The sequence below is a fragment of the Varroa destructor genome, unplaced genomic scaffold (assembly GCF_002443255.2).
Source record: "Varroa destructor unplaced genomic scaffold, Vdes_3.0 BEIS01000002.1, whole genome shotgun sequence".
NCBI classification, from domain to species: Eukaryota; Metazoa; Arthropoda; class Arachnida; order Mesostigmata; family Varroidae; genus Varroa; species Varroa destructor.
This window is the reverse complement of record NW_019211455.1, coordinates 8,956,381-8,983,382: the sequence shown is the minus strand read 5'-3', so window position 1 is coordinate 8,983,382 and position 27,002 is coordinate 8,956,381. Positions and strand designations below refer to the sequence as shown.

The 27,002-nt window shown below is 40.9% G+C and overlaps 1 protein-coding gene and 1 long non-coding RNA gene across 8 annotated transcripts in view; one reads left to right on the top strand and one right to left on the bottom strand.

Annotated features, from left to right (window-relative positions):
* The window catches only part of LOC111244151 (uncharacterized), a 109,189-nt gene that overhangs the window by 55,858 nt on the left and 26,329 nt on the right, over positions 1 to 27,002 (bottom strand). For 2 of the 7 annotated variants that reach the window (XM_086980825.1, XM_086980831.1), the window contains exons 2-3: positions 5,623 to 5,703; positions 5,245 to 5,321 (exon numbers count right to left, since the gene is read on the bottom strand). The exons of 4 other annotated variants lie outside the window; for them this stretch is intronic. The gene's annotated coding sequence lies outside the window, so the exon portion shown is untranslated. The remainder of the gene's footprint in view (positions 1 to 5,244; positions 5,322 to 5,622; positions 5,704 to 27,002) is intronic. One more of the 7 variants, XM_086980826.1, reaches the window with a different exon arrangement.
* Positions 11,908 to 14,023, top strand: LOC147757330 (uncharacterized). The gene is made up of 2 exons (XR_015321746.1): positions 11,908 to 11,969; positions 12,607 to 14,023. It is a non-coding gene; the product is annotated as an uncharacterized LOC147757330 (long non-coding RNA).

Below are 27,002 nucleotides of genomic sequence, written 5' to 3'. Positions count from 1 at the left end.
CAACTTTTTCGAACTCTCGTGTAGCTTGGTAGAGCTACGCAGTCTGTACAGGGTATAGGGGGGTAAGTACACCTATACTCAAAAACTAATGGCTGTCAACATTAGGCAAAAATCGACATAATCAATTTGCTGAAATGGGAGTCGTGTAATGAACATGTTCATCATCAAACGAATCGTCAAAGCTGTCGACAAAATCAGACAATCTGAAGTCAATCACCTTCTGTTTGTCCCATTTCTCCCAGCCTTTCCTGACACTCCGTTCGGTTATTCCCCCTCCAATATTCTTATAGTTCTGTTAACGAAAAGAGTCTAGACCAACTTTACTGGGACTTGAAAATAGATATTTTTAGCTGGTTTTTACGCCAATTACCGTTATGGGAATTATGGCAGACAGGTGCATGATCTGAGCTATAGCGTTGAAAAATGCCGTGCTAACCTAAACTTATTTGCATCAAAAAGATAGAAAAATTAAATGTTTTTCGATATTCTTTCAAATTTACTCCATTACTAATTTAATAAAAAAATTCATTTTAACTATTTTACTTATTATTATCATTTTAAAGTAAAAAATAACTCATTTTTAAAGATCTTTTTAGTGCTTGTCGCAACTTAACAATGAAAATATTATTATATAACATTTATTATTATTATATAACTTTTACTATAAAATTTAAAGGATTAAATCATTTTTCATAAGTTAGTAGCTTATGGCTTTCAATCTTGGTCACAAAAGAAATTGAACGTAGAGACAATTTAAGAAAAGAGTACAACGAGTTGGGGGTGAATTGACCTAAATACAAATTGTATGTGAGTGAAGTATCGAAACTTTATAAAGCTTACTAAAGACTAAGTTGCTATAATACTGTTTCTAACGTATAAGTAACTCTTAAATGTGGGAAAATTTGAGGCATTTGCTTGCATCTAATGTTTCTGTTCAAATTCAAAATTTAATAATGAACCAGATATGCTTATATAATATTTTGCGAATATATTTATAATATGCGAATTGTATGAGACTTATTTGCGGACTTGGTAATTAAACCTGTCACGTCTGATACAACGAAATTTGGCCGAAGTCTTTTAGCCTAATTGGGATGATTTTTTTTTTTTTCGTTTTTACTAATAGCTTGGTTTTCTGTGCTTTCATCCCTTGCTGGGATGACTTACAGAGAGAAAAAACAGAGTTTTTAAGTCGTGGCCGCATTGAATTAGTTGTTTCCCGTGTCGTCCATAAGTTTTTCCATCTTGCTTACACGTAGTCTGCTTCGATCAATTTATACATGTAGAACTTCGTCCATATCTAGCTACACACACCTCACCCGTTGAAGTATGTTAGACAATTACTACATTGAGTTACATTGTTTACAGCTTCCCAAAAACAGTTATATACATACATATAGTTTCGGTAGCGAGACAAAGTCTAGGCATTAGTTTTCTTTCTAGTCACTTTTCGCTTGTATCTATTTTAGCAACATGTAGTGAGTGATGGTCCTTTATTTTAAGTCGTGCGGTTCTTTGAAAAATCGCAGCTCAACCAGCCGCAGGCTTTAGGTAGCGTAGTATACGCATGCGACAGCTACTGTGTAAAAATAAGCACCTACGGGTGGCCATTGTAGGACTACAAACTCTAAAATCGCTTGCTTTTTTTTGCTCTTAGCACTGCGTTGGTTCGTATATTAGTGGCACTAGCCTCTCGACCATGACGATTGTTAACGATTAGTTATTTCAGTTACTGCCCTAGGGGTTTTTGTTGTAGTGGCGTCGCTTTAGCCGTCCAGGTTTCATCACCATAACCATCTTTGCCTTTGGCGAATGCATTTATATATCTATGCATTGAACGTTCATAAACGTTATGCGACTCTAATCGTGCGGCACATAGGTAAAGGAAAGCCCCCGGTTGCTGTTGCAGCTTCTTCTGTTTGTCCGCTTTGTACCCAGTCTCGACGCTGTTTACGGCTGTTGGATCCGGTATCGACATATATATATTGCCAATTTCGAAAGCTGCTTCTCCTCAGTATAGATCAAATCAGAATGGACAATGAACCACAGAAGATAGACACTCAGAATTGCTCATTCCAACTATTTCCAGTTCTACAGGTGGTCGTCTTGCTACAAGACGTCGTCGTCGCTGGTCTTTTGTTCCACCAGCGGGAAACAAGCGATTCCTATTTCAGCTGGGTGGACACATTGAGCTTTTTGTTCAGGCTAAAAAAGCTTTTGCCGAGCGGCCCGCCAGGGACAATCCTCAAGGATAATCACCAGTTTAAGCAGATGAACGGACAACACCGACGAATCGTTCGCTCATTAACGTTCATCTTCCATTTTCTGTGACTTTGCCAATTCGGTTGACGCATCTTTGCGGTCAGTCCAGCAAATATGGAAATAACAGCAACAACATCAGCCACGGCAGAGACGCCAGTAACGGAGCGGATTTCGATCGACTAGTCAGTGCTGTACCGCGAATAGAGCACGTCAGATACGGGAGTTCAGACAACAACGGCACTGTGCTATGGTAAGCGGTATTATGTGTTTAGATCGAATCGATTTGTCGCAGTCCTATATATGACAGTCCCTTTCCTACTTTTCCTTTTACTCACGCCTGCAGATCAGTGAAGGCGTAAAAATGCAAGAGAAAACACCGAAAGAACAGAAAGGAAAAAAAAAACGATGTCACAGAATAGAGCCAATAAGGACTGAAAATGAGGAAAACTTCTTTCTGCTTTACTAACTCGTTCGTTCAACTCTCGATGCCACGTTAACTACACCGTAACAGCTGCTTGCAATTGTTGATTTTTCTCGTGCCTGACTTCTATAGCCACGCTACTCTACAACTTCTATGGCCAGTGGGGCTTGGGGCAGACCGACGAACGGCTGAATAACAAGAGCTCGGTGTGAGAAGGCTGATTTTGGCCAGAGGGAAGGACACATAACGAGCATCAGTTCTCCATATGTTGTCGTTGTCAGTCGTTGACGGAAAACACCGTCAGATAAACTGATGAAGCATCGCGCCATTTTCTCCGTCGACTTCGCTTTTCTTCTTCTCAAACGTCAGCCGGTTCATGGTTCAAATCGCACTGAGAAAAAACAGAAGATACTGACTGTGATGCGGTTGATTGTCGAATAATTCTTGTGTGAACTCAAACGTTTTTTTACATAAATACTGTATCTACTTATACATATACATAAATGTGTGACTAAGTACGCCTGCGTATCTGAGCGTCTGTCTGTCTCTATGTGGGTATGTGTGTGCACTTGCAGGCATCTGTGTGAAAGACAGAGACAAAGTAGGTTACGATCGGCGCTGGTAACGTCGTTAGATTTTATGATGGGTGCAAATATAGACGCTATCCATGAGATGAGAATTTTAACTACTTAATATCGTCAGTACCCCTCAGAAGCTTAATACACTCAAATGCACCTTCTGAACTACTCTAGGCCTACGAAAATATGCTTATGATTGGATATAAACCGTAGAGTATCGTACTGGTAAGTCAAGCCAGATAAATAGAACTAAAAAGGTATGAGATGATTTGTATTGGATAAAGGAAAAACAGATCGACAGAACGAAGTGCAAGTATGGTCAGTTGTAACCGTACAAGTGTGATACGTGTCCATTGGTTGATGTCTGTATATACATACATCCACTTTTTTACCTCAGGTGATGGTTATTTTCGGTCAATATTCTCAATGTTTAATTCCAGTGTTCCACACCTGCACAGCAATGAACGCATGCGGTTCCGAATTGGTTATGTGCTTGCAGGTCCGTAAGTACATCTACAAATAACGCTTGCATAGCAAAAACAACTGTTGCGTACAAGGTATCTTCAATGCGCCATATGCAGCTCAGTTAGGCGAAAAAAGATATTGTACGGTGTACTTGGTTAAACTTAGAAATAATTGTTACCATCGACAACTCCCATCCCTAAGGGCATTAAGTCAATCCTTACAAATCTCGGCAAATCCCACGTCTTCATTATACATATCGAACTACTGTCCGATAAAATGGACAGTCTGAGAAAAACTTTAATTGTCCTTCCATGTTCCTGCCAAAAAACTCTGAAAATCTTTAAAAGTTGTTAACCGTTGTCCTCTCGGGCGCCTGCTCGTGAAACTACGCAAAACCGTAGGGAAGATGAGTCGACCTAGTTGTCTTCGTTGACGCCATTGATCCCGATGCAATTTTTTGCTCCTTGTACTGCTACTGCTACCGCTGTGCAACACGCAAAAAGAATAATGAAAATCATAACTCTTCCCCGCCTACACCGTGTTTACATATCTATCTAAACAGAACAGCAACGCCTAACTCGTCTTTCTTCGCTTTCTTTTTACTCCCGAGCCAGCGTCGTCTTATACCTCCGTCTGCTTTCCTATCTGTTCTCTTCATCATGTGGCCCGAAGCCTATTTATACGAACACATGTTTGGAGATCCGATCCTGCCCTGCCAGCAGGTGCGCTCATGAACAGCTCATAACGGCTACTAATCGATACACATTGTGCGGGAACGCACAATAATATAAAGCGCAACAAGGTCGCGTGAGGTAAACTATTACAAAGCAACAAGCAAATCTGCCTGTTAGAATCGAAGGCAAATAGAAAATGGGTATATTTAGGTGAACTGCGCACTGCTAACATTTATCAATAGGCCAATGAGCTAAGGCAAGCACAGGGGGCGCTTGGAAAGAGCGTAACTCCCTAGAAACGGCTGTGACAAAGCATTGGCCTTGTCATCCCTGTTCAACAGACTGTTGTCGGACAAATGTTTATCGTTGGCTGCAGGCAAACAAAAAGCCACAACAGAGGTATTACGTGCGGCCGTTTTGGTACGCTGTCGTGGGATAAAAGACTTTGCAACTTTGCGTTTTACACGATGGTCCCCGATACGGTCGGTATTTGATATGTTACAATAATGTATAGCAGTGTAACTACAGACGTGGGCGCGGCTTACGGCTTTCCGCCGCTATCAGCAGATCACTTATAAAGCGAAATATAGAAAAAGACCACTTCAGGGGAGTGATCTTTTTTTAGTTTTCGCAGGTATTCAAACGAAAGCCACGTAGACAGGGCTCCGGCAAATTAAGCAAGCATCAAGCCCGATGGATCGATGAAGAAACGTGTCGTTCAACTCCGAGGTGACTAGCGTGAATGCCGTCCCTATTCAACCATGTTAGTTCTCTCTGTTTGCAGCCTATTGAGTTGTTCCACCAGTACTGTACCGCTAAATCAGAAAAATCGTGAGTAACTTACAAGCAACCGTAACAGTAGCGACGCGTGCGACCAGCAACTTCAATGAAGCTTTCGATTAATGAGGACGGGTAGACGGGCTATGGATGAGCAGATGATGAAAAAAAGAAAAAAAGAGGGTGCAGTGTAAGTAAGCTAAATAAGAACTCTGTTGATGGATAGCCCGAATACACACGTAGACAGTTAGGGTCTCATAAATGAGCGGCTAGCGTAGGGAAAGCTGAATAAGGGCTGAAGAGGTAGCCCTGTTTCGTCTGTTGAAACCGAAGAAATCGTTTGGAATAAACAGTTCCCTAGAAAAAAGTATGAAAGAGCTTTAACCAAGAATCAGAACTGGCGAAATCAACGGCTCTAGAGTCCGATAAAAAGAGAAAAACCCACCTCATGGTTTACTGCGTACCGCCTCGATTTATCATCAAAAACCAGCGTAACGACGGCAGCATTTCATACGACCGACAACGCCTGTTGGTAGTATTGATCGAAACGGGGTTGAGTATGATGATGTCGTAGCTAAGAAGACAATGAAAGATAGGGGAATGTGTGGAAAAAAATCAAGATTGGTACCCTTTTGCTTTGTTTTATTTGCTGCAATTTTTGTGCTATTCTTATCAAAGTCCTTTCTGAACATTGAGGATAAAAAAGGCAGGTATTGAAAGGACAGCGAAAAACAGAGGCATTTGATATTAGGTTTTTGAAAAAATAATGGCAATATTATACAAGCCCATCTTAATTATATTTTTTTCAAGAGTATATAATCAATTGAGTTGTATGGCGACCAGTTAGGGCGAGCAGCTTGACTGCCAGCACAACAATTAAAAAGCTCAAGTGTTCTCGAAATAAACAATCTCTAATGGCAAAATCTATGATATATTCGTTACAGATATATGTCGCTTAGCAATATGGGTTTATAATGTTAAATAGGTACCAAGTGTACGTAATTTAGATAGAGCTTGCTCACACTGTTTTATTATTTTTGCATTAAGAACGAAAGCGAATCCCCGCCATCTATATCTAGGCACTGAATGGATATACGTCTTTGGGAAAAATCTTGCGTCGATATCATATGGTATCGTGTACAAACCAATATATGTCTGTTCCGGCGAGAAAAGAAAGAATTACTATTGTCACCATTAATTTTCAATTGATTATCTTGTGTGGTACAGAATCAGCCATAATTCTTAATTGATTTTCTATTCACTATAACATAATTTTGCGTCTGCTATCCACACATATTCCAAACGATTCCACAAACAGGCAGCTGTAGTCATTCTATCGACTTAGAAGTTGTACATAGACAGCAAGCTATTCTCTACATGGTACGCATAGATCCAAAAAATCGTATTGTACCTTAAAAAAGGCCAAAATCATAGTCTACAGCTATTCAACAAAAAGTTCAAAGAACATATTTTTACCTGGATATTGTATATTCGTCTTCAAAGAACACGAAGTGATTACTGAGCGAATATAAAGCGTTCAATGAATCGGAAACGGATCAGATGAGCAAGTCAGAAGTTCGTTATTATGACTCAAGTGCAAGTTCAGATTTCTTCCGACTCTAGCCGCCCGTTAGAATCACCGTCTAACGCAGTTAGACAGCATCATTTCAACCAGAACTACGAGCTCCTGTTATCCCGAGTTATGAGTAACTAAGCAATCATTACTCAATCGGCCAAACAGGTCATAGCTCCTGCCGTCTGAAATTCAGCATGTCTAGTAACAATGAAATATTGTGCCCCTAAAACAGCGGGCTGAGGTGCAGACGTAAACATAAGCCGAACATTGTGGAAATCGAAGAGACAAGAATCGCTCGATTATTTTTTCGTCATTTTATATATATTTTATAGACTACATGAACACACACACGTAAAGACATTAACATAGACTTAGCTCAGCTCACACACGACGGAAATATTAACTACCATTACATCTAATCGACATACAAACTATTAACAATGAATTAAGAATATCACATATACGGGCGAATAAACGGTCATCGAAAAGCATCAACATCCTACTGCGGACCTAGCTTTGTAGGCTAGGTAAGCCAATTTCTCTGTCCTAATTCAAATCTATAAATCATCAGGACATCTAACGAACATCTCGTATGGACACTAATGATTAACAAAATGCTACCACTAAATGGGATATGATCCATTATTACTTTGCAGCCTAGTAGTTCAAGTCATCTGAAATCGCTCGCCGTACGTAAAAAGCTATAGAAATGGCTTACCAATACCAATAGAAGAGAATTAAGGACAACATTCTCGTATTGGAAAGAGGGTTATTTTCATCATCAAAACTTTTTTTTGACAAAAGGGGCTAACTCTAATCATATTCTATCTCAAAATAGAGTCGCTCTTTCTAGTTCATTTGTAGACTTGTTTATATCATTAGTAGCGGCCCTTTCGGTGCGGCTAATTGCATCGTCACTCCTTACGGTAGCATCGTCGGCTGACTGGTTCTGTGGACTCAAATGCTTTGTCTAAATGAACTCTGAACTATACGCCTTACGAGTCTGAAAAGGCTTTTGTTATTTTCAGTAATAGAGCTGACATAACCCATCACGTATAGGTATAACAATGTTTTGTAACACTATTTACAAGCCGAGGCAGCATTATTTTCCTAACGGCATTCTCATATATTAGCTTGCTAGTATACTGTACATTTGCTATACATTCAAAAATCAAATGTCTTTTCAAATGCCCCCACCTACATAAACATGCCTGTAAGTGATAATCGGAAAAAAGCCACCAGACAGGACATAACGTTGTCAGTCTCGGATTTTACCTAATCGTACAGGCATTGACTGAAAGCACGTTACGTGCTATGATCTGGGAATTCACGACTTTTGGCTGAGCCATATCTAACGTGAAGATATTGAATATACCGTGATCATTGGATAAGTTACATTGTATTATTAATTATGATTACGTTTGTCCTAGTGACACCAAACACTGTTTGAATGATAATAATAGTGATAAAACCCATCATCACAACATCATAACAGTTATTCAAACATTGTAATATACTTGTACATTACGTACAAACCCTAATGATGATTATCATTCTATTAGGAACTAATTAAAAAGGCATGATATACTCAACGCTGATCTTTAAAACCAGATCTGTCCTGCTTAAATAATACCGATGCGCTGTACCCTAGAAGAAAAAGATACACGAATAGTGATGCAGGGTACCAGAGCTGTTTCAGGTGCAGGACGGCCAATATGAAATAGACTGAATTAGTTTCGAGTCTTTTTTTTTTTAAATTTTTTGCACGTAAACCAAGGAGGACGCCAAAGATTTCAGAAAAACCTACTTCCTGTGAAGTGGTTTCCGTTTATGATCGGTCTTTTAAAGAAGAAATTCTGAGCTTGACACACTTTCATTTTCTGTTATCAAAACAGGTCTAAACGTAGTGGAATCTTAGCCTGCAACGATCATTTTGACCACACATTAATCCCAGTTAATTTTGTATAGCCGAATTACCTATGTCAATTTTCATTTTAAAGTTTCTGCTTTACATTCAAGTCTGTTTCCATTGCCATATGCACCGTTTGTGCACCTTTTATCTCGAATCAAATAATATCAAGCCACATGCGCCTCTGCTTTGCCACCCTGTATTCGCTTGCGGCTGGGCAAACGTATTATTATGCAATACCATGTTTTTCGTCGCGCACATACCAATGATACGTTTTTATTTTTGCAGCATTAATACAGCTTGAGTCAGTATTTGTAACAGTAGTTAACTGCTCGCCAATCGGTACACAATCCCTCGTTTTTTTTTTCGTTTCTTAGCGAATTTCGTTCTTGTACGCCTTATATCTTAAGCCTTATTCTTGCATATCATTACTGTTTGTCCTACCATGTCCTGTGGTGTCTCCCACATGGAGAACCGGCTTGAGATGACCTTTGAACTGACCCAACTGGTGGCACAGTCAAAGTCTCGTGCAGATTTCAGCGACAGAAAAAATTCGAGACGAAAAGATCAATGCCGTCATTGAGGTCTAAAGCCAATCCAAGATCACCCATACCAGATCGGTTTCACCGTCCCTGTTACTGGCCAGCGATCAGCGATTGGCTTAGCAGACGTTTTCGAAGCTACTAATATCATCATATTCAGCCAGTTACTGCTGTCCAACTGATCTCAACGGCAAAAGACATAGTGGATTCCAACGACAAAACAACGGCGTCCTTAGAAAGTCAGTGACAGCAGCAGCAGCAGCGGCAGTGAAGTGCCTGTATAACTGTGGTTACGTGGCGGAAAGTCAAAAGATTCGTTTATCGTATGGCTATTCCGCCAATCCAAAGTCAGCTGCTAATAACTGCTTCTACGATGATGGCTGCAGCTGGTGATATTGTAGAACTGCTACGCGCGGAGCTCCAAACTGCCGTTACGTATATCTCTACGGCGTTCACAGAATTATGCGAATCAACCAAGCGGGAGCACTAAGGACGTGGGTTGCTTGATGGCTATCATACGTACGGTGAAACGTTAGTGGCAAGTTTCAGACCCAGCAAAGGTATCGTTTTGTTGTAATCTATCATACAGTTGGATCGACAAGGCGCGTCCCCCAAACGTTATCTGTCCCCTCCTATCATATTCCCTTCGAAGGTCAAGCAAACAAAAAAGAAAGAAGAATAGCCATTATCCAATTCAAACCCTTCGCTAATGTAGCTAATTTTTTTTTCTATTCGATATAGTGCGTATCCTATTAGGTGGTTATTTGTATAACTACATTCATTCTTTAAATAAAATTGCACAATAAGGTAGAGGGGGGCAAGAGGTAAGGAGAGCCAAAGTACCCAGTAGCTTTTACACCCCTAAAAGAAAGGCACACGACGGTGTTAACGATGGCCACTGGTCAATCGCGCGCGGCCGGTGATAGTTCTGTTATGCCGGAACGCTTGCATATTTAAGATTTCAGTCCGCTAGATGGGAAAGTAACATATGTATGCATGCAATATGTTGTCTTTTAGTGGATAGCAAAGGTCAACAAGGAATACGTAACTAATTATTTATGTTTATGGACCCAAGGACCGAGATGCTACATTCTAGCGAAGAACGAAAAACAACAAGGGCCTATGGTTCAATTGGTAGTCGCTGGGAATATATGCAATGGTCATTTGCTGGCATACGCACAAGACAAATCTCTGCACGTCTCAGTCAGCTCTTGCGGCTCAAACATGGATACGCTTATCTGAAGGAAAATAGCTAAAACTATGTGAAAATTTACAGTTCCGGCCAAGCATTTCACTCAACGGAACATTATGGAGGCGAATCGTCATATTTCTGAAAGATTAAACGGTTGTTATATTATAGAATAAGGATGTCATTATTTAGCTTTAGGCACGCACCGAACGCATTATCATTACTTGACAGTTGAAATAGTGAAATGTCGTTCTTTTAAAAAAAATAGTATATTTCTCGCACCTAGTCAGTAGAAACAGAAAATAAAATCCTATTGAGTTTTTTATTTTTCAAGTCACTCACATTGAACGATCGAGTACTTGATAGTCAATGAGTGATTATGATATATGTTTCAGCAAATACCATTTCTACTTTTAATCGTCTTCGTTATCCATCGGTTCATGGTGGTCTGTCAGGTTTTTTGGTAAATTGGAAAATAAACTGTGACAAGCCCCAGAATAAATTGAGGTGAGCTTCTGTGATAAACAGTGAGTGAGAACTGGACGCTAATGAAAAGGCCAGACATAAAAGTTAGATGAAATTTTCCGAATGTTTTCGTTAGTATACATTAAATAGTATTTTATTCTATAATACATCCAGCTGTTGGAGGTGCTATAGCTGAATAATGCTCAACAATACGCGCGGCTATGTAGCTGTCGTCGCGCTATCACCATTGATGCTACAGTATAGCGGCATGACAAATTGGTGCGGGAACGAACGGAAGGAAAAGCTTATGCAATGCATACTGATAATGCCGCTGCTGTGGCTGGTATTCGTATACCCACTATCGCGCTGATGCTAGCGTTGAATCTCGATTGCTATTGATGATTACCATTATTACGATTGCTACTTTAACGATTATTTTCATCGGATGTTTCCAGTAACGATGCCGTTACAATACCCCCGTGCGCTTCCAAAGCCCCAGCGAACCGCTCGTAAAATACCACCATTAGCAGCCAGCTACTGCCAGCTTCTCTCGACACAATTAGCACCTGCAACAGCGGCAACATCGGCGACACCAGCCGCAGCCACCATCTTGTTCGTCATCTCCATGAAAATCATCACTGCCATCATTGTCGGCAGCGCCATTGCCATGAAACTGAGCAGAATGTTTCCGCAATCTGATTCGTCGTCCGTCGTCTGTCAGACTCGCTTATCCCCTTAGCATCTAACCTAAACGCTGTCACTAACGTTCACGAGCACTGGTAGTGTTCCCACCAATTGAAATCACAGCCGTCGACTCCTGCAGTTCTCATTGCTGCTTTAACCGCTTCGCGGTCTTCCAGCGCACTTGCTTCCCCTGTTTTTATTTCTTCCTTTCATCACGATCATCACTTCCCTTATCACCCACATCACAATTACAGACAGCAAACGCATCGCATGTCGATGATCAGATGAGTGCAGCATTCGACGCCACTCTTGTTTCGATTTTTTGGCGCGCTATTGCTGTTGCTTCTGCTGCTGCTGCCGGCGCCACCGCTGCCGCCGCCGCCGCCGCCGTGGTACCGTCGTTTTGTTTTACACAGTAGGTAGACAGGTAGGGATTAATAGATGGCATTTTTCTTTTTCCTCCAGTTCTTCATTTGGTTCTCAGAACGACGTCGAAGTAAATCCCTGTTAGAATTGTCTCCGCCCCTGGTTCCAGCACTGTCATACTATCTAGTGAAGTGACAGAGCATGGCAAAACTCGGGTATCCAACAACGAAAGTAGCGATGACAACAAGAATTGCTGTGAGCCACGCTGCGACAGATGTTGAACCATTTATGCGATAGTGCCACAGTGCTGCAACACCTTCGACCGCTATAAAGGCTCAGTGTTAAAGAAAATACTGGAAAATAAACGCTCGTCGTAAATACTCCCTGTCGCCCATAATGATCATATAATAGCTATTGCGTCGTTATTGAAAATGCTGCTGGCATAAGGGAAATGTGGCAGTATCCAGAGCGCAGGATTGTTATCCGCGAAATGGGAAATGAAAATCTCAGTGGGACTCTCCTTTGTTTAAAAATTGATAGTCGGTGCTATAACAAAAAATACACGAACTAACAATTAATCAGTAATAACTGACCTTGTTCAGGTCGTTATGTTAATTACGGTTACCACAAGAGAAAAATGGGGCCGTCCTATTAACCATCACCTTCCTGTTTATTCATATTGTTCATTTCAAGAGAAGGTGACAATATACGTGACAGCGGAACGGCGCTTGGTCAAACGAAACGCGAGGTGACGTGACATACGCCTCGGCTTACTGCTCCAAATATGTACGGGTTTTAATAGCAACAATTGGGTGGAAAAAAATGATTCGCAAAAAGCGCGTTCTAAGAAAACCGAACGAACCCAGAAATGGCGCGCCTTTTGGCCTATAGACCTGTAAAACTTTTGCTTCTGCATACTGATGTTAATTCGAAATCATTTAGTGTCTATTAGTGCCTGTGCTATTTTCGATGTAACCATTCAACCGAGAGCCCAAAATGGGCAAATGATTGGAAACTGACTGGCGGCAGTGGAATTAAAGTATGCTCAACTCGTGTGTTCAGTATTAACAGGCGTGAACGTGCAAGAAAGGAGGGTTAAGATACCGGTATACTCAGCCATGAATGATCGTGCGTAGTGGTCATTCAGTTACGACCATTTCGACTGATGCCAAATTAAATCTCTGCATATGTCTTTCTAAAGCATAACGCAATTGTACTTATTATTATAGTTTAGTTATATTAGTCGAGACCCGTAAAAAAGCTGGGCACATCAGTGTAACTTCAACTTAGCTATGCATTAGAGTCTACAAATCGATAGAGGAGTGACATTCCAAATGCATATGCACTTACATATTGAGTTGAAACAATATCTTTGTATTAATAATAATAATACTCATACGAGCTGTACAACAATTTGTATATTGAAATATCGTAGTCTTCTGATTCTAGCACAACATAGGTTAGTTCTAGTCTATACCAACTTATAAAAACTATATAATCCAAATACGTTTCAATTAGTTTTACGATGTTGGCTTTTTTCTGGTTACGTATTCTGCAAGAATCCCGTGCCTGCCCTATCAAGAATAACCGCCAGACTTGTCAAAATAGCTCAGAATAATTGATGATGAAGTCTAATCATTATTTACGGTAGTAAGTAAATGCTTTATCAACGCAGATAACCGTAAAGGTGAAAAAAAAACCGTTTTAGGTACTTGTTTCAACGATAGCTCATACAGGTAACGCTTGCCTTGATCAATAGATCGTATGTGAAAAAATCTGCTCATTTTTAGTTAAGTTCAGAAAAAAGTATTTGGCCCTGTAAGACCTCCAGAAGCGTTTGTATCAAAGGTGGCGGCACCTACAGCAGTACAACTCCAGTACGACGCTATACATATTAAACCATAAAGCACACCATATATATCATATCAGAGCCCTATGAACCTGTGTTATATATATATATATATAACACAGGTTCATAGGACAGTATATTTAGATTTAAGGAGGGCTGATTATCATAATGGGTATGTTTTCGTCGACTATTTGTGGCGCTAGATAAAAGTCAATTTTAATTGAAATAAAACAACAAACTTGTCATGGCGAGCCATAGGATTTGAATTAAGATTACTGACTCTTTAATTTTTTCGTACTGAACGGACCCTCATCGAAATTAAGAACGTTTCTTTCACGCGACTTCTGAAAACGCAAGACTTTTATGAGGTAAACCGGAAAATCCTCTAAGCTATAAGTCAGAGTTAAGGGTCTTGAAAATTTGCGATCACCTAAGTTGTTAATACGGAAATTAAAGTTTCAGGGAAGGGAATACTAATTGCTAATCGGGTCGTCCAGACGAGCTGCAGTGGTTAGTCTTTCTAAAAATGTTTGTGCTTCTTGAAGTTTTCGATCGTTTCGAGCTGTTATATTTTTAGGACCTTGGATCTGCTATCAGCCTAAAATTTAATTCCGCTGGAATTTTTTTGTATGTAACGTATGTGAGCGACACTTCAGCGAGTTTACGCCTGCCGATGTCCGTCTCACGGTCGCTATCAAAAATTTATTTGCAAATAAAAGAAGGAATATTTTGAAAATAACTACTTTATTGTGTAAGTCCAGAAATGAAGCTGTAATCGTTGTGGATGGTGGTTATATTTGAGAAACGTGACCATTAACAATGACACTTCTAACACCTGCGAAAATGCAGTGTGAGACGTGACATGGTAAACGACGCTGTTTCAAGCTTTTTTACAGGCTTAGTTTATTCGTTCTTAATCAAAATCTGTACCATTCATGGCCTTCTTATATATATATAGATGGTAGCTTATATATCCCGTTGCTGTAGAAGTGTGGGGTACAAAAGTCTATGAAGTTCCAAAAAGCAATTTCAATCTTATATTGAGATCTGAATAATTTTTCTAGTTTTCTAGGAGTTCCCGAAATTTTGACAAAATGGTCGTTTGTTTAAGTAATGTTCGGCGGATATAGTGGATGACAGAGATCCTTTAATTGTAACTCGCACATTTTTTCACCAGGGTTATTGAAATGTAAGGTCAAGCTTTAGAGGTGCCTTACCTTTGTTCCTTATCTTCGTGCACTAATCTTGGCTGCTTAATCTTCTATGCTTAAACTTTGTCATCTTCTTCAATTGCTGACAGACTAGTTCAGTCGTAACTGGCAAACCAAAACTCATAAAGCTCTAATGCATAACACCTGTATTAGGTTACCGAAGAGACGCCGTAAGCTTTTGTAGCCCTACATTTACTTTAGGGTGATATCCTGAGAGTTCTGCTGCATGCACTGACTGATGTGACCATCTACGATTATTGTAGAAAATCAATTTTTCATCACAGATTACATTTCCGTGAGAGAGTGAATTACTGTTGTAGTGTGAGGGAAAAAATAAACAAACGTCTACACGTTTCTGTGTTTGATCCTCATTTATATCATTCGGCACTTTGAGATAAGTCGATAAGCCACTACAGCTCTTAACTCTTCGAAAAGCGCCTTTTCGACGGGGTTTCTTGAGAGCCGTCTTTAAATTCAAAATATTCTCCTTGCATGTGTTCCAGTAGCTCGCGGCGTTTCTAATAGTAAAACCTTGACCATACAATATTCATACGGCTAGTTGCCTCTCTCGTTATAGTTCCAGGATGGAACTCATATTCATAAATCACTCACATTTTGTGATCTCTGATTTGTGAAAAACCCAGACGATATCTAAGTGAACAAACAGATTTCTAATGTTGCCAACACTGCACCTTTATCATCATAAAGTATGATATTAATGTTCGCCGTGTTTCATATATATATATAGAGCTGTAGCTTGGATATTGAAATTAACTAGCTCTATAGCCGCCTTTGTTCCAGTTGTGTATTCCGTAAGTGACCAGAAAGGAAAACGGTCCGTTTGGTGCATCCACCATTCAGATATCATCTGCTTGAACGACGCTCGCTCGCTCGCTCGCTCGCCCATTTCCGGTCTCTATGCGTTCGTCCGTATATTTACGATTTCTGCAGGGGCAGATACGAACGATCAGCAAATGGTTGGTACAGCAATAGCAGTTACTGAACAACTCGCCTGGTGTTGCTGCAACTACCTGCCGCCTGGCCCAATTCGACTTCCTCTATCTGTAAGCCTCTGAGCCTTTCATTCGTACGTGTTACCTGACCGAGGATCCTGAATTGAGCTCGACAAGGAGGACTAGACATTACGCCAAAAACGAAGGCCCTTCATATGACAACCATGAACAGCCATCTATCTGGCACTATTCTTTCCATTTAGATGACGCTGATTGTAAAAAAAGCAGCAAAAGCCGGCCGGTAGTGGTCGTCTGCGTACTTTCCGTTCTATTCGTTTGGTGTCATTTAGTTCGGTTCTCGTTTTTTTCTATTTCGTTTGATTTATTAAAGGAGGTGAATTTGATACAAAGATAAATTGTTAAGGCTGCTAGCACTGAACCAGGCCGTGAAGGCGGGTCAACTTGGCATTGGGTTGCAGATTTCGTCAATTCAGATCAGCTTGTCTGCACAACGACGATATGACAAGCGGCGGGGCTATACCCGATGCATCATTTGAAGGACTCATTTGTGCTTCGACTCACGTTATGGCTACGCAAATTATTATATTATATATAGTTGCTGCTGCTGCTGCTGCAGGTCCTGTAACACCTACGTGATGAGGCGAAGCAACTTTTCCGCCCGCCGACTCACACGTTTGCGGGCGTTAAGATTCATTCAGATCAGGGTTTCTTTTTATCAGCATCAGTAGCATTTTAATTGGAGCCAGGATACGTGAAGAGCAGAGTCATCAGCGTCCGCTGCGTGCCGCAGTGGGCGTCGTATTCACGCTACAAAACAAATAGGGACGCGCCTTAGTTACTGGCACTAGACAACAGCATGCCGGCAGGATCCTTCGAACTGACACGCTGCCAAATGCTTGGCAGTCGGAGGCCGCTGCTACCGCGAGCGATAATTAAACGACACAAAGATCATTTAGCAGCTAAAGGGATCCAAACAAGTCGCTCGAGATACGCCATCAAACGAATGAAGAAAAAAAGTAAAACTTCTAAGGGCATGTGTGCATGTTGCGAACAGACGACAGGTGGTCAAATGGTTATGGAGCAAGGGGCAGTGGCTGCTGCTGATGAAACAACCCCCAGCCGTGATGAACGTCAGTACTCTATATGAACCGTACACTGAATTAGCGGCAAGACGCTTACGGCTGCTTTCGACACATTGCATCTTACTGACTCAAATGATGATGTGGAGGTGAGATGATGGCATGATACGGGCAGCGTGTAGAGGCGACAATAGCCTTCACATTTCGCTGCTGCTGCTTCTTTATTTAATGGGATCGCATCGGACGGCACTGGGTCAGGACACTATGGGCCATCTTTGTCATTTTCCGCCGCGACGTATTTAACGTCTTGCACCTATGCCATTCACACGACTTCCGATTTATTATTTTAGGACTAGTGCAATTAACGTTTTTCTTTCTTACATAAATGTCTATTCTAGGTCGCGAAACAATGCTCATCAAACCCAAGACTCGAAGCTTACAAAACCTTGACACAAAGGCAAGTTAAGCCTTTCGTGTCGAATATAGAATCCACTCATCTCTGTAGAGCCTGTACATAAGCTAAGGCTTTCGGAAAAAAATGGCGGGTGCTCACCCAATAGCGAAACAACGATGCCTCGGCCGAGCCAACTTGTCTAGCGTACAGTTGGTTTACTATTTGTATATTCGTCGTAAAGAAATCCATTAGTCGGTAAATAGAAACCCTCTATCTATTAGCAGCAGCAATATCAGTGTCGTGTCACTCAGCAATTGTTGTTACTATGCTACAAGTACAGTGGTGTTTTTGGCATATCCAGTACAATCAAGTAAGCGTATATCGCTGAGTTCCTGCGGGAGAAGATGCGGAATATATACGAATGCATAATAATAACAATCATATTCTTGCTAGCCCGTGCATTGTCCTTGGAATGCTTTTGACTCAACAGGGCAAATGACCTTAGTAAATTCCTGCAGCACAACGTTACATAAGAAAACCTCAAGCAGCCTTAGTCACTTTTGTCTGTTCGGACTGGCATAGCGTCTCTAGATATTCGAATGGAAATAGGTTGCTACGTGAGATGCGAATTTTAAGGGGCTTTCGATTGACTTCTATATCTAAAATGCTTCATCGTCTACTTGTTGCTAATTTAAGACGCATTCTTTTTTGCTTTACTTCTTTCCAAAGGCTTCATGGATGTGCGTCTCACATAGATCTCTTCACTAAAAACGATTGGTTAGATAACATTAGGTCACATACGTCTGCTCGAGATACGAAATGCGAGGGTACACAGTAAACATTGAATATGGGCCAATAGCAGACTTCGGATATCTTTAATACCCGTCTTCTATTCGGAAGCTTCATTGAAGCGTATTTTTCCAGGTGCGTCGTATATACATATATGCGCAATTACGATCACTGTTTTCTGTTTCGACGTCGATCGCAATTAATTAACAAACGTTTCGTGTCCTATGCCCACAGCCGTACCTGACCTAAGGCTACTCTATTCTGTATAAGTGAATAATTCGATATTGATGACCTATAATAATAAATATTACGGAAAAATGTACAGCTGCTTCATGTTCGATCGTCGTCAATTTCCTCCATGCTAGACAGCGCTTTGACACCTATCGCTTGAACGTTGTACTAGAAATTCATTAATCTGCCGTACGCCTATTTTAATAGGAAAAAAAATTATTTCTAGACTATTTAACGATATATTCGACTACGATAAGTAAATAATTAAAAAGATAACAAACTGATTTAATGCTGCATCAACGCCTATACTGAATTCGATTACTTATATGGAAGACGAAGAGTCGCTAGCGTCAACGGTGCAGATAAGAAGAAACAAGTGAACTAAAAAAAATTTACTAAAACACCTATGCGTCTTGTACGAGTCGGTGAAATTCCGGTTCGCTGTTTTTCTATCGATTTCTGCAAATCGCTAGGAAGAATCGTCTATCATATCAGTACACAAAATAAATGCCGCGTGATTTGACATCATTTATCGTCGTTACCTGAAAATGATCAAGAAGCCAACATTTAAATAGGTAGTAGGTTAGGTAGACTCGTGAGCGCCAAAATAAAATATGAGGTATATTGAATTTTATTTCTGGAAAAAGCTAACAGTATTTTAATTGTTACTTCACATAAGAGTAATAATAATAATAAGCCTTCATGATACCACAAAGCGACACAGGCCTATAACATTAGCTGAAATATATAATAGATTAGAGAGATACAATAAAAATTACGTATCTCTGACGTTTGTTGTGAGCTGAATCTGTTTTCGAATAAAAATTGATGTATTGCCAATGCGTTTGCAGACGAATAACTTTCAGTAGACTAACGATAAACTATTGAAGATCTATCGAGATCAACATGATCTGAGCCTAATTCTTGCTCGCCTTAAGCATTCTTTCTACGGCATTTATGATTGTGCCTTAATATAGAACGCCTTCAACGCGAGCAAAAACAAGAGTTCGTAATAATATTGTACTTGTCTAATCAAACGAACGTAAAATAATATGATTTTCAACGGAGTGGTTCTGGGGCGGCGGGGAAGCTGTAGCAATCAAGGGAAGTCTTCTTCATAAATTCGTTGATTGTCGCTGATTCTTCTAGTCATTGCCTTCAGCACTTTGCATAATAATGGGTAGCAACAAATGACGAAAACAGCTCTAATCGCAAAGGTAAAAAGTAATGTCGATCAATGTTTTTGTATCAACTTAATGCACTATTATACTATATATTTTGTGGCATTTTTCAAATAAACACGACCTCAAATCTAGCTTTTTGATTCCGTCCACTCGCCGTTATAAAGCAGGGCAATATCGGGAAGATCATGGTATTATCATAAGATTCGGATCATTAATATGTCGTAAATGTGCCTAAAATAAGTTTTCTAATAATAGCGATAGAAATTAAGATTCGGCGACGATTTTACCGGAGACAGGCAAATTTAATCTATTTGCGTGGAAGCCATATACGCTTCGGATCTTTCTTACATAGCTAGCCCTGACTCCGACCAGGCACTGAGGGGTTTGTCATTTTTTCTGATATTGCCAGTATGGAACAAACTAATGCATATCCGATCTTACGGTTTTACAACAATCACCACAGGATCGTTTCACATGGTCAGTTATAATCTTGTCTAACCATTTACTCAAAAGGTTCAGAGAAAAGAATTAATTGGACTCCAGTTTGGACAATGGAGCGAAAATGTCGTATTAAAAGCAGCGTTTCACGCTGTAAATTGATTTAATACATAATCACATCAAGATATGAACATTCCAATTATAACATGTCGAAAACGTATAGGATAGGTTTGCTCGAGCGCAATGGTCAAATGAATTCGGCCTAATGAAATCATCCGTTCAACTTCGCGGCTAAGCAGACAGATATCTGCTTAACCAGGAAAGGTATGGAATATCTCCTAGCAACATCGCAGCGGGTGATCATCGGCCCTTCATACCGGCAACAGTTGTGTTATTAACGTTACATCTTCAGTATTTCTGCATGGGATCACTGAGCTTAATCGAACTGAAGCCGCTGGTCTTCAAAACTCCGTTCTCCCTCCTCTCCCTTGGCAAGAAAAATTGTTCTAAGAAACACATTGATACAGGACAAATCCTAACTTAGTCGAATCGTCATTAGCGTCAAAACCACGGTCCTGCCCATATCGGTCCATATTTTATTTGTGTAACTCTATAACAGCTCAAATCTTCTAGTTCTAGCATGCTGCGTAGCATATCAGTAGCATTCGAAGTTTATCGTCTTTCGCGATGTCCACTCCTCGTATTGCGCGTGGTGTTACGCAGCTTCCTATCTGATTCTATCTTTCTGCGATAGATAGCCGCATCGGACGTTCCCACAACGTCGAAGCGATCAGCGAACGCTAAGAATGTCCCGTTCGCCAATTTGCTGCAGTCTAAAGTTAGACAACGGCCCATTTCCTATAGGATCACAGAATCGGTAACAGCAACAGAAATGGAACTCCGACTTTGGCCTCCTGTGGTGCTAAGGCAGGTTTATCGAGTTGACTAACAATCTGTCAGTCAATTGCCGCACGCTTGCGCAAGATACTATTTGCCTGTTGTTAGTATTATAGCTAGTACAAGCATTGCTGCTCTTTCGAAGAATGCATGCGATATTCATACGTTGTCTATGCAATGTCCAATAACCCTGACTGACAAGCGTCTACCGCTAACATTAATCATGGCTTACAGGCCCGGCAACTTCGCTGTTGTTTTTACTCACACACGGAACGATTGTAGGTAAACTAACGGCGCAGAGGGCAACGATAATACCAGCAACAATCGACCCCTGCGGGTGGACCGACCACGGGGTTTCTCGTGCTACCGACGACGGTATATGGAGGAAAACCGAGAAGTTGCTCTGAAGAAGCAGCAAGCCTTGTTGTTTCCCCCAGGTCTTGTACGGCCCCGGCCCCAAGCCAGATTGTCGTAGGTTCACTTACTGACGTAGTTACTGGCGTCACTCACGGGATCCGGTCATCATCAACGTGACATTTGCACGAGCTGAGAGCCAAGTCGTGTTTTAGCGACTCTGTGCACGTGTGTGCCTATTTGTGTGAGTTAGCGACAGAACACTCATTTGCTGTTATATCAAGGTTGACTACTGTTTTCGTTATTTATCTGCTTGCCAGCCGCTGGTTCGGCGGCTGACGACAGATGATACAGTTCATCATTCACAACAGCTACCAACGACTGCAACCTCCTGCGCCCGCGAGTCTTCGCAAGCCTTTTCATCAGACCCGTAGCCGCCGCTGCTGTCAGCGCCGTATGACTGTGACCATAAGCACACCGGAAGCGGGGACCAGCGTCAGACTATCAGAACATTCTCCTTTGTTAGCGGCGTTTTCATTCCATCGTGATCTCTGCTGTTCTCCCCACGATTGAAGTAGAAGTACGAGCAGCAGCAGCAGCGGTGGTCGAACGATACGCCAGCTACGGCATTTCGGACAAAAAATAAAATATTGTTTTCTGCAATAACAACCAGATAACTCAGTGGCCAAAATGGTGAACAGTAGCACTGACGTAGGGCAATCGTGACAGTGGTTTACGTGTATGTTTGTGTGTGGGTTAGGACTATGGGGCGAGCTCTAGTACAGAGCCTGTGACAGAGCTAATGTCGTAGACAGCTTAAGGGGTAGTGATCGTATGGTAATGAAGGCAATAGCATTATCGAGGCTTAAAGCACAATGATAATGTAGCATTTGTGGCGTTCGTGTGAAGGAAAATGAAGCCGTTTAGAAATTACGCCTTTTACTAGAGTTAAGTATCCTAGTGTTACCGATGAACACTGGATTATTTAGCCCTATTAGCCCTCCACAGACACAAGCAAACACGTGATTGTATAAGGATGGTAGCTGGTGACGTTACGGGCATTGTTTTTATTTGTTTTTTTTTTATCAGCTACTGATTACCAGCTGTTTTTGGTTCTTGCTTAATTCTATACGTAATTGGTAAAGTATTATAGATATCTTATGGAACTATTGGTGGTAGCCGATCATGAAAGAAGCAAAGGGCTGCATAACGAAGGTCGATTCCGCGTGAGAACCAAAAGTTGCATCCGATTTCAGCACCGAAGATACATTCAATTAAAAAGCATAAAACTAGATATGAGCTTCCTAAGTGAATGTGTTTACGAATTTTTTAGAAGCAAATGTAACTTTTGCCCTTCATACACGCACGCTGCGTAGTACGTCTCGATACACAGTTACAGTAGTTCATTGATTGCCCAGTATCGGTCGTGCACGGAATCAGTATAGTTATACAGTTAATAGCGCACAAAGCCAATGCGGAAGTCTGCAGCTCATATTCTGAAAAGTCTGCCCCGACGTAGAACGTTTGGAGCGTACACATGGTCAGGGCAAGCGCAGAAATCGCCGCATATTCATAATGAAACTACAGCCATCTCAGAACGTTAGCCATTTGAATGAGCTATGTTGATGGATATTCCACTCTACCAACATAATCACTACGTTTTCTGACGTTGACGTAAATAATGCTCAAGACTAGACTTTTCTTCATACCTAAAATGAGAATTTATCTTATTTTCTGTTAATTTCGGTCTTACATGTCGACGTTCAACGCGAAATGGATACTTCGTTAAACTATTAGCACGCCCGAATACCACGGCCATTTGGCGGATGAAAAGGGACGACCCAAATGTGACGAAGTATACGGCGATTAAAAACGTATATTTGGAGACAATCGAGCACATACGTTGTGCGAAGGTCGACAGATGCCCAGCGATGTCGAACCACCATGACAGGGGGGAGTGGCCATTGAAAACTTCGGCCAAACGGCATTTGGCGAGATGTGCGTGTTTGATATTGTTACGTCGAGTTCTTCAAATGGGGACGCGCCGATATGCGTACCAAGTTGTCCTGGCATCTATTTTGTGGCCTGTAGTGGCCGAAGGCGAATCGACCGGCAAAATGACGTGGAATTTTCCACGGATTAATGAACCGAACTCACAACAACTCTAATATTACAAAAGTTTGTAAAGAGACTACATGCTATCTTAGTTTCAAGAATATTCAACTTTTGACATTAACTATGAGTTACCAGAATTTAGTGGCAAGCATGTTTCGAATATTGCAACTATAAAGGTTACAGTGAAACTCCTCAGAGAAACTATCTGTTTACTATAAGTGCGCAGAAATTTTACATTTCTTATTTAGGACTTTATTATATGGATTTTATATCTCTATCTGTCGTCACTGCAATACGACATGTCTCTTGGCTATATAGGTGGAAAAGTAGAAACATAATTCCAGCTTGATTAGGGTGTTGAATGGCTGCTAGCCCTTATGAGCACTCCTATTAGATATCTCTTTGTAACTTGTACCGAAAACGGGCCTGCTCCGGACTTCAATTCAACCATTCAGCAGGTCGCAGCTGCAAAATACCGAACAGTTCAGATAATTTTAGGCCAGACTTAAATCAAACGGCCAAAAAATAATTTTTTCAGTGGGCGTTTCCATTGTAACTATTTTGTTCAGTTCTTGCCTCTTCATTAAACTAAGCCGCTTTCACATCATCAGCTCTACAAACGAGCTTTACAATTATAAATCCCACCGCAGTATAAAAAGCTAGATGAGTAATAAACGAACTGTAAAATATCGTAACTGTCATTGAGATACGCAAGGTAAACGAGATCGCAATGGTATTTCGGCTTTCTACTTCTAACGCCGAATAATATAAACGTAAAAAATAGTCGTACCGACGTAAGGTGTGGGCGAAAGTAATTCAAGTTGTAAGTGAAAATGGCAGAATGGGTCTATTTTAGAGAAATAGGATTACGTAGATATTTTTGCCACGATATTTCAGCCAATAATCTTGATCATCTGGTGATGCTTTTATAACGAACGGTAATAGATTACTATTATAGATTAGTCATATAAAATAGATGTTGTCAAAGGGGAAAAAGGCATTCGTATTTGTTGCCTATTAAGTGCAGCCTATATATGCATTTTAAAATTTGAACCGTTTTGAATGATATAAAAAAAAAAACAGGTGATTCGGCCCTGTCGAAGATAATCTCATATAATTAGTTCCATTAATCCACTAATAGCACATTGGTAACCGGCTTCCCGTGTTGGCCTGAGCATACACCCAACACTGAGTTAGCTGGTTTAAAAGAGCATAATTCTGTGCGTAACTACTGTATGCGCAGTAACGTGCTTATCTTTATGACAACGTCTATCTGATATATATGATGCTGAATCATCGCTTGAAGGACCATCGTCAACGGACAAAGGAATCGTCGATAAGCCTATTTTAGAATATTCACACACCTGTACCTTAACCATGCCGCTTCTTCGAGCCGATAACGAGTAATGAATGCATTCTACGAGGTAGCTTTATTCGGATTGTTGAAAAAGTATTGAGACATCTAAATCAACAAGATATTTTCAAGGCGCCTTACAGCCTCCGACTAGGCCGTTTCTTTGTTCTAGTATATCTAAGTAATGCCCCTATCATCAGATATGCACTCGCTCACATTAAACCATCGCCTCGATCTCCGACAACCTATTTCAATTACAATTTTCAACGTCCTTCTTAAGGCAATTCTGAGTTACTAATAGAGACTGTGGTATTCCTCGTTGGTTTCGGGCTATGCAGATACGACTTTGGGCCAGAGACACTTCGCCTTCTCCTAGAGCCTCACAGTAGTTCAAACCGGAACACAGGGCACATAGATGCTTCAAACCAGTCTACCGCTTCGAAGGATCCACGGTTCTCGAGTTGCTTGATACTAGCCTAATGAGAAACCATCGCGCCCAATATAAGCAGTCGTTTCATTCGTTCCCGTGTCTCGATATCAGCTGGTTTTTGCGGACAACAAACAACATAACGCGTTTTGCATCCTCCCTCACCGAAACAAAGCACCATTGGAATTAGCTAAATCACTCCTGAGATTTGCGCCTATATATAATATTAAGAACCAAATTATTTCTGGTTCCCAAGTTAGGACTGAATTTCAGAAAGAACGGCTCGGGCCAGACCTCCGCATATCGGAAGAAGCGATAAATTATAGCAGTGTTGCAAATATATATCGAAGATTTTCGCAGGACGTTTTCATGGTCAGCACTGGTCGAATCCTAGTTAAAAGCCGTTACCTACCCGTCGCTTGAAAAAGGTCTGTCGGATCTGAAAATCAGTTGGCACCGTAAAGCCTTCGACTGTGTTCTCCGCTCTGACCGCGTCTGCCATATATAATTTCTGCACGAAATCCTCAGCAAGCGGATTCTTGTTAAGGGCTTATAGGTCTCCTATCCTAGCTGTAGCCTGATCATTTTTACTCAGATAAGCTCATGATACTCTCTCGACATCTCAGTTAAGCCTGTCATGTCCAGTACTAGAACGGGCAGTCGATGTTGTCCAGCACCCGTTGTCAGTCTCGAGACTATTCGGGATAACGGAGCCCAAATCCCAAAAATTGGTTTTGTTCTTGGTCAATGTGGGCGAATGCCCAGGGAAGAGTTCATATGACTGCATAGCAGGGGGGCGCAACTACCATTGTTTTGGTTTTGTGCTGTTGTGCGTAAAAATCAAAATCCTAATCTTTCGGTCGTTTCGACAAAGCGCGGGGTATCTGTTCATTTGAGAACAACTGACAGATGCGTCCGGTTTTAACCCTAATCGATAAAATAGTCACGAGGTTTTTATAATAACATAATTTCTGCCGTGTCATCTCATATAACCCCCTTTCCCCGACTACATTATAGAATACATTGGTTATGTAAAATGTATAGCGAACCATTCTATTAATTAGTTTGACATATTTAATATCTATTGCTTTAATGAAAGATAAATATATAATTACGTAATAATAACAATAACGATAGCATAAATAGCTCTAAGAATTCAAGTCTTTTCATTTCTTCGAATCATTCGTATGTAAAAATGACAATGGCTGCCTCCGGATCTCGAGTGGATAGGTACATGTCTTTTCACACCCTAGACCATACCAATTGTGATAGCTAAGAATGACGCGGTCATTGCCTAGAACGAAGCGTGATTACGAAAGATTCAATCACATTGTATGTACAATATTGTCGAAATACAAACCAAATTCTACGGGACCGTATTTCGCCTGAACATGGAAAGAGTTTTCATAAGCACATTCAATCACCTAGTTGCCCATGTAGGAAGCTTACTTTTTTTCTACGACCCACACTGACTTCAGATTTGAGCGTCCAAACGAGAATCGTAGCACGCCTATAGGTTGTTGTTGAGGCCATTCGCACAATTTACATGCGTCGCTGAAAAGTCACCGTGATACATAATGCGTCACTTCTCTTTCTTGTAACAGCTCGGACGTTTACGTAACAGCTCTGGATAACACGCATGTTACAGGGACGCCAAGCATCGCTCAAAGGTGTTGCATTTGCTTTACTCTACTATAGGCGTCCAACAAAATAGCCGCATCCCTGGACGCAGTCGATAGCCATGCAACAAGTGTTACATCTCATGTCCGATCATCTTTTCCATCGGCGAATTTATGGA